Below are 13,419 nucleotides of genomic sequence, written 5' to 3'. Positions count from 1 at the left end.
TGCACTTCGTTGAGTTTTGCTTACTTGAATGGAATGAAATATACTTTGCTACTTCTTAATTCTTCCTCTGTGACAAAAATATTTTTGAGGCTCCAAAATCGGCTTAGTTTACGAATTCTGTGACCCACCGATCCGCGCTACTTGGCATTCGCACAAATTGTTACACAATTATTGTTTTGAAAAAGAATATCAAAGAATTGCAATTACAATAATAAAATAAGTTTTTTCGTTGAAATTTCTCAATAATTATGCTGTAAGTTGACGCAAATTGACGTGTACTGACGCAATCCGACATAACTTAACAGGATTTGACCTGAAATGACGCGATTTCATGCGAGTTGACGCAAGTGGACAGCTCATGGTATGATCGCGACGTGCTTCTACCCCGCTGTATCGCGGTGTGTTTTCCGACGACTAGTAGCCTACGAACGTAATAAAACGGTAATTTTCTTAAAATTGCAGAAGATATTTTTGTCGAACTTTTTATATTTGATTCAATACATATTACTTAACTATTGTAGGCCTAAATTTTTTATTATGAAAAGATCGGAACGGAATTCGTTTTCTAGACGTCTTTTGAGCTTCACCCCATGGCCTAAATGATCAGCTGCTCTGTGCATCGCAAGGGACTCAATGTTCTATTTACGAAAAAATAAATAAATAAATAAAATTAGATTTTGGGCGAAATTCATTGAATTATTTCGTATTAGTTTTAATATTTAGTACGGGTAAATGCTTGCATTTGGTGCAGTAATATAACGTACCAGATGATAAACTTAATATTAAAAACAGAATGGCTACCTCTTTAAATATTGTTAAAATAAAAAAAAATTTCCCGCCGGACGCCATCCCGGTATTTCCGAGTCTAGATGCCACTCATGTCATGAGCTAGGACACAAATCCTACGTCCCTGGAAGAAGACCATTCCTGTGTTTCCCCGAATATACTAGAACCGGACACTCACGTCCAACATAGGAAAACGCTGACAATATCGAAGATGAAATTCCTGATAAGAGAAGGTACAACTTAGATATTAATAGACGTAATCGAATTAGACGTGGTGGAAATAGTAAATCTCATAATGCGGAAGGTTCCACAAATATTATCGATGTTAATAGGCCTATTGCATTCTAATGTTAATAGAGTTAAAAATATACTGTATGATATTAGGACTTTTTTAGCTGAATGTAAAATTGATATTTTTGGTATTGCCGAAACATTTCTTAAATCAGAAGAGGTTATTAGTGTGAAAAATTATAAATGGTACGGTAAAAATATAGTTGGTAAAGAAGGAGGCAGTGTGGCCTACTCATTTCTGATAAGTTAAATGTTGTTGATGATAATCTTTGCAAATCTCAATCTGATGACCTTGAAAGAATATGATTCTGCCTTAAAATTTGTGATACATTGCTGTTGTATATTTCTTCTAACCTGGAACTGGTGGATGAAATTTATAACCAACTACTCTCAGGCATAATCCAGATTGAGAATGAATGTGAAGATAATGATCCTTATATTTTGATTATAGGAGATTTTAAAGGGAGAATTGGTGATAACATACAGGGAGGTGATCCTATTCTTAATACGAACGGAGAAGTCTGCTTCACTTTAGTAAAGATACGGGTCTTAATATTTTAAATTGCTCCCCATAATGTCATGGAAGCTAACGCTCTCCACTTGTATTGATTATGTACTATCATCTAATAATATCGATCATTATATAGATAAAATGGTTGTTGACGAGGAGCGGAACTATCACATGGGTAGTGATCGTAGTAGGCCTACTACTTGTCTTCATTTTAAGTTTAAATCAAAAACTGAATTAAATTATGCTACTGAACGTAAAGCCTGGAACATTAAGCGCGACCAAGATTGGTCAGCTTATCAAAATTCTGTTAAAGATAATTTTGATATATGGATCATAAACACTAACGATTACAGCGATGGTAATACTATTTGGGAAGATTGGAAAGAATCACTCCTTTTAGCTGCCATTAAAGAAATTGGATATATAGGCATAAAGAAAAATTGTAAACAGTGCTGGGACAGGTCAATTGATGCTGCTATTCAAAAGTGGAAACGCGCATGTAAAGAACACCGCTTATGGTTCATGCATAATAAGAATGATAAAGAAAAGGGGGATGCGCTGTGGGAGGATTACAAAACCAAGAAAGCAAATGCTAGAAACATGATCAGTCATAAAATAATGCAGGCAAGAGTTGAGAAAGTTTTGCTATTGCAACAGCAGGGGGCCCAACATATAAGGACTTTTGGAAAGAATTAAGAGGACCCAAACATGTAATTACCCTCACCAACTTAAAGGTACCTGACTCTGAACAGGTAACTTCTGACAAGAATGCCATGAATAATATTATTAAAGGATATTGGAATAACCTTGACAAATTAAATAGGGAGACCTACAGTTTATGCGATAGTAATGTTAGTAAGCCTGTTAGTAATATTAGAAAAAATAGCATAACATAATGAAGAACATCCCACCAATATTCTTGATGACATTCGTATCTCATTCGATGACTTTAAAGATTCAATATCAAGGGCAGAAAAAAAAATAGATAAATCACCTGGCATTGACTGCATCACAAATGAACTTATCAAGAATGGGGGTGATAGCCTAACTAAATCGTTAACATTTACTTTTAATCAATTTATTAACTTACAAGAAATCCCTTATGAATGGAACAAAGGAACCATCATTCATATCCACAAAAAAGGGAATAAGAATAATTTAGATAATTATAGAGGCATGTGTTGCCAAAAGTTTTAATCGTATTGTGTGATCGTATCTCAGAATTCTTTGAAGACAACGATATTTTATCGGAAATTCAGGGAGGCTTTAGGAAAGACCATAGGTGCGAAGATCATATCTTCACCCTCAAAAATATTCTGGCTACTCGCACATCAGAAAATAAATTAACCTATTTAGCCTTCCTGGATTTCCGCAAAGCATTTGGTTCAGTATGGAGAAATGGTCTTTTTTAAATGGCCTGGCAAACGGGTATACGTGGAAAAATCTGGAATCTCATAGATCAACTTTATTACAATGTACAATGTAATGTTAAATTTGGGGATATTACTTGATTTCTTTGATGTCGATGAGGGTGTTAAACAAGACTGTGTCTTGTCACCCATTTGGTTTTGTATATGTATTAACGAAACTTGTCAAGATGCTGAAGAAGGAAAATGTAGGATGCCATATCTTTGGTACAAAATTAAGCTGCCTCTTTTGGGCAGATGACGAAGTTTTAATAGCAAATGACGAATACGACTTAGAAAATATGCTTTATATTGCGGGCAGTTTTCAAAGAAATGAAAACTGAACTTTAACTATGATAAATCCATAGAGCTACAATAAGAATATTAGAGCGCTAAAACTGCAATGTATTCGATGTTCGAAATACGCAAAACTGTGTGTGTGTACCATCCAAGATGGCTGCCATAAATTCAGCCAATCAAATTTCGCCAAAGCACTATCGTTTTCAATGGCGTCCTCAATTTACACAGAAAGTTCAGTACAGGTAGTTACACGTATAATAATAATAATAATAATTATGCGATATGTTTGAAACTCGAGCGTTGCGTCGTATGGGTATAATGTACTCGATTTTATTTTATATATTTATTTATTTTTTATGCTCTACTTGGCCTCTTTTTAACTACGATAGTTTAATAATTTGTTATTATCAATATTAATTATCATTAATGAAATAATATTCAGTCAGAGGGTTTATTTATGGTAATAATATGTATAATAAGTCTGAAGGTGGCGCTTTCCTTCGGCGGCCATCTTGGATAGTACACATATACAACTCTGCATTTCTTCGCCATCTTGTCAGCACTCTAGTTGTTTAATAGCTCTATGGATAAATCCAATGTAATTGTATGTAGTGGTAAACCTACTAATAAAACGAAGCATTGGAAGCTGGGTAATCACTACATCACAGAGGTTGAAAATTATAAATACCTAGGCGTTAACATTTCATAAAATCAATCAGGATGTACTCATGTAAAATGATGTTGTACAAAGGGAAATAGGCTCATTGGATATATCAAATCCATTATAAACGACCAAGACAACTTTAATAGGGTATACAGTATTATGGAAATATACTATGGCAAACTATTACTTTACCGTCTATCAATTATGCATGTGCAGTCTCTGCATATAGTGATAGTGATTATAAAAAGTTAGAAAATATCCAGCTACAAATGGCAAAGTCAATACTCCAAGCACCAAGAAACAAACCATTACTTGCTGTACTAGGGGATCTGGGCTGGGATACAATTGAAAATATCCATAATGAAAGAAATCAATTTAAAGCCACATCGCTGGCCTAAAACTAAATGCACTTTTTGCCATGCATGATAATGATATTAATATTATATAGAGATGGTTAAGCTCTGTTAAAATCATTTTAAATAAATCTGGATATGACTATGTATTTTCATCTAATATCCCTTGTGATACAATGTGGTTTACCTCATTCAAAATACATTGTGAAGTATATAATAATGAATGGTTGAATAATGTTTGTATTAAATCATCCTTATATGAATATAGCAAATATTATAAGAAGGTACCTAAACTAGAAGATTATCTGCTAGTTAAAATAGTCGGGTAGGAACAGGGGGTTCCCATGCACCCTCAGGATAATATTTTGTTAACTAACATTTTTGTAATCCTCAAAGTGTCTTATGAAAGAATTTCGATGTTCCAATAAAAAAATGTCCCATGGGGTTGTTTGGTGGCCATTTTGGCGGCCATCTTGGATTTTCAACGAAAATCATTAATTTTTATAATTCATTGACTAAAAATCATTTAAAATCAAATAAACATCTAAATGTATATAGTAAGCATTGTTTATGTTCTGAATACAAAAAGATTGACTTTGTATTTACATTTGACGGCCATCTTGGATTTTTAATGAAAATCATTAATTTGTATAATTTAATAACTAAAATCATATTAAATCAAGTGAACCTCTAAATTTACACAGTAAGCAGTGTTTATGCTCCCGATACAAAGCACAAACAAAATTAATGTTCATCAAACCTGCTTATTGTTCAGCAAAATATACCAGTACATAAGCCCTATGATATTTGCTATTGTTAATATGTATGTTGTTAATTGAATAAACAATTAATATCAAAATAGTGATATAAAGTTCTTACCCAAACTTGATCACCATGACAAAAGCATATATAATGTATGTTTGGAAGGTTTTAAATAAATTTAGGAAGTTTAAAAATAAGAATATTGTTCTAATTATTAAGAAACATAAAGGTATAAAAGATCTCACATGGATATTAATTTATGTTCATCAATGTTTCTCAAATCAGCTTATTGTTCAGCAAAATATATCAGTATATAAGCCCTATGATATTTGCCATTGTCAATATGTTTAAAAACATTAACAGGTATTAGAAAATAAATTATTACAGTATAAATATATATGTATAAGTGTGTATTTGTGAATGTTTGTGATCATATGGCAAATGTTTTGCGCAGTGATACATTTCAGTCTACTCCACAAGTATATCTGGAACACACCTGCTACTTCCAAATAAAGAAATTGTTTAAATTTATTCCCAGATCTCTACACCCTCAAAAAAAAAAAATTATAACATAACTTAAATACTGCAATATTTATTGATCTATAGGAAAATACAGTTACAGATTTATTTATTGAAACAGCTAACATAAATACAATCTTGCAAAATTTACACATAGGATAAATTTGGAAGTAGCTGTGTACACATTGAATAAGCTACAGAAGTTGCGGCGTTTTTTATAGGAAATATTTCTTGTTAATAATGTGCTACGAAATCTGTTGGAAATTATGAGATCCAGTGATTGCTGATTGACCCATGTCATCTGTAGGCCTAGAGATGTAAAGAACATGAAAAATTACAATTTCACAGTGGTGGATTCAAGAGGGGAGAGTCCCCAAAATTATAAAAGAGAAAAAAGAAAAATCATAATTAAAGTTTGTCTGAGAGTTCTATTTCCGGCCATTTTGACATGCCATAATCATAAATTTTCTTACCTCAGCCCCAACAATGGTGGGGCTCAGGTCGTATTGACTATCTGTCTGTGCGAGTTCCTCCCTTCTCCACCACCCTCTATTTCTCCTGCTTTACTGTAGGTCCCTAGACAATAGTCAAATGAATGAAAATTTAAATAGGATATTGCAAATTATGAATTTTAGAAATCCATTAAAAAAGGCTCTCACAATGCTAATTTTGTCAGAGCTTCCAGAATATTTGCCCCACCCTCGCGGGGATCCCTACGCAGTCGCCCATCGTATGGTCCACTTCGGTTGCAAAACGCACCTCCCCATCGAAAATCCTGCCTACGGGCCTGAAACTCCCGGACCACCCTTTCTTTTTGGGGTTTATCTATTCATGGAAAAAAATAATACACATGCAACTACGGTACTCGTTTATTTATGTATGTATACACACATAAAATGCAAAATGAGAAAAAATTACCTGACCGTTTTCAAGAGGCGAAAACTTTGAATTTTTGAAAAATTTAAAGTAATTTAAAAGACATTTCAGAAGTCAGGAAAGCATTTCCCGCGTTCTAGAAATCGAAATTTTCCCGGAGGAAACCGGACCCCCTTTTCTTAGAGGTTTATTGATTCATTGAATCATTTTCAAGAGTTGGAAAACAAGACAGTAAGCTCATTTCCCGCCTTCTAGGAATCAAAATTTTCCAGGGGGAGAACGATTCATGGAAAAAAATTCGTATGCAACTACTCATTTTTTTTAAATGTATGTATACACACATAAGGCCTATTTACTGTAATAACAAGTGGAAAAAATTACCTGAACGTTTTCAAGAGGGGAAAGCTTTGAATTTTGAAGAACTTTAATGAAAAGCGCTAAGAGATACTTCAGAAGTTGTGAAAGCTTATTTCCCACCATTTAGAAATCAAGATTTTCCCTGGAAGAACCCCAACCTTCCTTTTCTCTTCGGATTCATTGATTCATTATAATAATTTTCAAGAGAGGAAAACCTTGAATTTTGAAGAACTTAAAAGTAATTAAAAGACACTTCAGAAGTCGGGAAAGCTCATTTCCCACCATTTAGAAATCAGCATTTACACGGGGAGAACCTGAACCTCCCTCTTCTCTTGGATTCATTGATTCATCATAAAAATGAGGGGAAAACCTTGAATTTAAAGAACTTGAAATAATTGAAAGACACCTCAGAAGTAGGAATCAAATTTTTTTCCGGGGGAACCCGGACACCCTTTTTCTTTGGGTTCATTGATTTAATCAAGAGGGGGGAAACCTTGAATTTGGATCTTAGCGATTCATTAAGAAAAGAATACGAATGTAACTACACATTTTTTAATGTATGTATACACACATAAGGCCTATTTCCTGTAATAACAATGGGAAAAAATTACCTGATCGTTTTCAAGAGTGGAAAACCTTGAATTTTGAAGAATTTAAAAGTAGTTAAGACAGCTCAAAAGTCGGAAAAGCTCATTTCCCGCCATCTAGGAATCAAAATTGTCCCGTTGGAGAACCTCAGGACCCTCGTTTTTTTCTTTGGAGCTTATCGATTCATTGAAAAAAGAATACTTATGCAACTACTACATAACAGGCCTATTTACTGTAATAAGAATGAGAAAGCTTACCTGACCGTTTTCAAGAGGAGGAAAACCTTGAATTTTGAAGAACAACGTCATTAGACCCATAGCTCAAAAGTCGAGAAAGGTTCCCGCCATCTAGAAATCAAAATTATCCCGGGGAAAGACCGGCAGATTCCCTTTCATTTTTGGGGAAAATGTTGATCCCCTCCCACCCTCTTGGTTTGATTCCTGATCTCCATGATTCATATTCCCATTTATCTTATCCTCCACCCACGTTCCGCCGGCCCTGCCATCCATGTGGGCTTGAGTTAGAAAAGTTCTGACGGGCCTTTGATAGCTAACTTGAAAGAAAAATAAACCCAAGGACGTTTTGAATTAGAACATCGGGACAATGTGAACACAAGCTGAAGTAAAAAGAATTGTTGAGTTTACAATGTGAACACATACAGAAAATTAAGTAAAAATCAGAAGTCATCATCATCACCTACTTATCATCATCTTTACCATCATCATCTTAACCATAATCATCTGCACCACCATCACCACCATTATCAGATCTACAAAAATTGTTCGTTTGCTGTCACATTGTAAAAAATTTGAATACAAGGGTGGGTGGAAAAAATTTGTTTTTTTCCCGTAAAATCATAGAAACATCGTGAAAACTGTGCAATTGTCATTTTTAACGGAAAAACGATCATATTTTTGTTTTTAAACAATTTTAAATAGAAAAAATTTCCATATGACACGGATCTGTGCCAAAAAAAAAAACAAAACAAAACAAAAAAAAAAACGGGGCGGCGGATGACGGCAAACAAACAAGTTTTCTTTTAGGACTCATCATTATCATTGCCATTATCATGAAAATCATCCTAACCATCCTCATTCCCATCATCATTGAGCCGAAAACGATGAAGTGAGAAATAGCAAAATCACAAAGCTGATGGTTTTGTGCACCATAAGGACTCCGTGAATGAAAGCATCTCCACAAAACAGCTTTGATTCTGTTTTGATTAACTCCTTTTTAGTTTTTAGTTTCAGCATGTTAATCATCGAGAGAGGCGCTACGAGTAAATACCATGTTTGTAAGTGTGTTTCTGTTCTTTAGTATTCAAGTTTTCGCTCTTCGTACGCTGGTCACTTAAATGCACGATAGAGCTACTTGCTCGGCCCCAGCCAACTGAACGGAGGGAGGAAGCAGTGCGACCCCTAAGCCATGATGATGCACTGAACCTAGCATACCATCCCGAGTGCCTGTCAGTTGACCGAGACTCCCTGTGCATCTCCCCTGCAGTCTGTTAATCGCCTAGTCCTGTCAAGTATCACCGCCAAGTGATCATCATAATATGATGCCACAAGGCTAAGTACTCAACCTCGCCAAGACTCGGGCCTTCGCCAAGGCCCGGGCCCAGACTCAGCGGAGGGTTACCGGCGTATTACCGACAAGAAGCCTCGTCGACCCCGGAACCCGTCAGGGAGAGAGTCAGGTGATTATATTTTGTCTGTGATTAGAATATATTTGGTTCAATTGTACGCATGGTATTGGTGTTATTTCCTGCATAAGCAATCAACGGGGATACATTAAACCTATTTATTGTATTATTGAACAGTGAAAATGCTTTTTTTTTTGCCTTATTTTTAAAAATAATTTTTATTAATTTTAATGAACATTAGTATTATCGTAAAGTACTTTATATTTCATATAAAAATAAAGGCTACTAAAATCGTGTTAAAATTTATGCAAATGATGAATATGAAACAATTGGAAATGTCTAGAGGCGTATCAATCTAAACTTTAACCCAAAATGAAAAGCAAGACTTTGAATAATAAAAAATAGAAATCATTTTTTTTAAGCAGTTGTAGTTGCCACCAGAACGCAAAACTTTTTTTTTTGCAGGAAATTGGCCAAATTTTCACTTTTAAAAGTTTTAATTTCAGAATCGACAGATTACTGTATGTTTTGTTCATAGTTACCAACCCTAAAGATTTGTAAACACTGTATTTACCAGATGTGTATAAGAGACAGGCTAGGCGAAGATCCCCTGAGGATCTGAGCATTTTAAGCTGTATTAAATCAATATCAAGGAGCGTTTGGTGACAATACCGGGTACAAAATATTTGTAATAAAGCCATATACAATTTGAGTTTCAATGTAGAGCCTACATTTTGTTTAATTTGAGCACAAACATTTCATTGGTTAAACAAACACAAAATGAATAGGCATCAGTAAATAAAGTATTGACGTAAATACTGCCTAATGACTCAAGTTTAAACTGCATGACCGTTTTATATTTTTAATAAAACTAATTTCTTCTAATTCTTCTAATAGATTTCCCTGAATTTGTGACAATTGGGTATCACTCATAGACCTGTGCTAAATGCGTGAACAATTTATGATCACGCATGTTTCTGCAAAATGCGTGTTTAAACCAAAATCACTTTGAATTGCGGGATCGTCCCACACGATGCGAGACGGTTGGTAAATGTTTTTTTTTTCTTTCCAGCTTTTATGGGGCCCCAGGTTGGCTCGACACCCACCTCCTTTGAATTCACCAGGGGTCTATAGCACCTCAGCCCCACCATGGTTGAAAATCTATCATAAGTGGCCGGAAATAGCACTAAAGATTTAATTAAACAAATATAGAAAATTATTGTGAAACCTACAGATAGAGAGATGAGTTTTGTACATGGGCGTTATTGACACGAAAGCGGCAGGGAAAATCACTCAAATCAAATTCCTCATCAAAAAGCTTATAAATACAGTTAAGTCCTTGCTTGTACGAAAATTTCGAGGCAGTCCTGTTGGAAACTACTGTGATTGGTCAAGGAGTTTTGGTGGATGGATTTCTGGAACGTGTGAGAATGTGTCTTGAATTTTCTACCCCTGAAAATGTGGACCTTTGGTGCGTCACCTGTTGCACCCCCTCCTCCATGTGTACGGGCCTGTTAAAGTGGCATTTATCAACCTGCAGAGGACTCTTGTGATCTGAAGGTGTAATGGAATACAAAACAACCGGAAAATGGTGGAGTAAAAAATATCGTCCGAAAAAAGGTATGAGCTACAGCTCATGGTTTGCGGGGTGGAGGTTTTGGGGGATGCAGGGTCGGGGTTGATAGAAATGTGGGCCCTTTTGGGAGACTCCTCGTTGGGGAATTTCTGGTGCTGACATTCTTTTTAACCAACTGCGGCGGAAGCGGGGGCCAGAGGGCCATTGGCCCATCCACTTTTTCTACTGGATACCTTCCTACCCCTACCCCCTCCCCCCTCTCTCTTTCTCCACCACCCACCACTTTTGTGACTGTTGCCAGTACCAATGACAAACATTTCACGAATGCTATGCAATGTCATTATTACGATGAGAGTTTGCGTTAGGAAAATATCATAAGAGTGATGTTTTGCCCTATCTGACGTGTTATCGTACCGAATAGGGCCTACCCAGTACGTCCACAAACACTAGCGAAGAAAATTTGCAAGTGATTCAGGTGAGAATCGAACCGGCGATCTCCAGGTATCTAGCCTGATGTCTTAACCACCAGACCACCGAGCTTGCGCTTGGTGACTAGTCTTGAATCCGATCGAATAATAACAGTGGGTACTGCAAATGCTATTACGATGTGAGTTTGCGTCAGGAAAATATCATATAACACGTCGTCTTTTGGAACCTAAGCAACAATATCTAATTGAAGGGGGCGTGGCTTAACGGAAACTACAAAATTAGAAAAATTTAAAGAGAAATACAATTTACAATGTAAACAACGGATATTTACTTAAAAGATTATATGAAAACGGCCAAAAATGATTTTTACTAGTGTTTTCTTTTATATAACTGTACTGAAACTGATGAACTAAGAAACAGTGTTACATTTTAACTTTTGAATTTGGTGCCTGAGCGAGGGTGGATTTGGGATGGGGTGTCTCCCTCCCTACCTAAGAAAGAAATGAAAAATAATTATTGTAAGATGCCATTTAAAAGTGTTGAATTTTAAGTTTTGAATTGTGTTGCAATGTTTGATTTTAGAATGTATTAAACACTATTTTAAAGTAAAAATCCAACAGTCAAACACTTTTGTAAATATATAAATGGATAGCACACCATGCACTGTTTGTACTGTAATTATTTTCACAGTGTTTCTTTTGAAACTATAACAAATACTATAACTATTCAATTGCAGTTCAGCAATCTGATTCTATCTACTAACTAGTTTTCTTACTTTCATCTACATAACAGCTAATGCTGTCTTTTCTTCATGCAGGCATTTTTAATTACCTTTGCAAATGTAAAAAAGATGAATAAATTATAAAAAATCTTCTATTTATAACCCTAAAGGCAAAATACAATGAGATACAAAATTGGTAATCAAAAGCTAAAATCTAAACGTAAAAGTAAAACAGCCAGCGAGATAAATGCCTAGCTTTTTGAGACAGAACACTGTCCTTCGTTAAAGCTAACTTAAATGTTTTATTAATATCTAAACTTGGTATTAATATACAACGTAATGATAATCTACATTTTGCGAAATTAGCATCGGCATTCTTCAATTTGCCAAGGTGCCCGAAGCTAACGACGGCACTAATTTGCAGAGGTCCTTTTGTTGTCAGACAAGCTTAGAATGTAGCCTAAATTAACGGTGAATGAAAATCATATCTTCTCCAAGCTTTTAATTGTTTAGTCATGTTAAAGTACATTAAGCAAACATACATTTGGAAAAACAAATAAATTTTTCTTGTTTAAAAGTTACTGAACAATCGTGTCGGGATCGTGTGTTGTTCAATAATGGCTTTTTAAAGAAAAGAAATTCTTGTTTTAACAAGTACTTGATTGGTCAAGAAATATGATTTACGACATTAGATTCCGTATTTAAAATGTAAAGTATTGGTTCTTAGGGCTTGGCAAGGACCAGCCCATGATGAGCCTAGGTTTCATGCCACTATTTTATTTTTACCTCCGTTCTAATAGCCGGCGCAAAAATCATAATAGACGGAGATTGCGCCGACCGCCGGCTTAAAATATCACCCCTGATTAATATAAAACTTCATTTAGGCCTATTCACGAAGTACAAATCAACAAATATAATGCTGTTTTTTTTATTATGATCATTAGATACCTTATTTACAATTAACAAATTACACAGTACGGTACATAATAAACAATAGTTAAACGCTTAAATTAAATAATATAGATGCGAAACATATAGTACGCGAAAGTCAAAAATTTTTGTAATATTTTAATGAAAATAATCTATACCTAACAATGGCAAAATAAATTATGGAAATGAAGAAAATCCACTCCGCAATAGTAAACTGTAAATTACGAAAAATAATTGTAAAATAATAATAAAACAAGACAAGAAAACATTAAATTGATTTACACAATGTTCATACTATCATACTTTGTTTTCATTATTAATACAAATGCGGTTCTTGAAAATACTTAAATTGATAGAAGATATCAAATCAAATAATCTATACCTAACAATGGCAAAATAAATTATGGAAATGAAGAAAATCCACTCCGCAATAGTAAACTGTAAATTACGAAAAATAATTGTAAAATAATAATAAAACAAGACAAGAAAACATTAAATTGATTTACACAATGTTCATACTATCATACTTTGTTTTCATTATTAATACAAATGCGGTTCTTGAAAATACTTAAATTGATAGAAGACTGCATTAGAGCTTAATCTATTCCATTCGATAGTACTATGATATAAAATACTTTTTTTAAATTAGTCTCATGCGTTCAGTTTGCCTTGATTCCGTCCGAAATAGGGTACACAGCTAGTATATAT

The sequence above is a fragment of the Anneissia japonica genome, unplaced genomic scaffold, assembly GCF_011630105.1.
Source record: "Anneissia japonica isolate Jap-2015-1 unplaced genomic scaffold, ASM1163010v1 scaffold288101_len212226_cov194, whole genome shotgun sequence".
NCBI lineage: Eukaryota > Metazoa > Echinodermata > Crinoidea > Comatulida > Comatulidae > Anneissia > Anneissia japonica.
Note: the sequence above shows the minus strand (reverse complement) of the source record.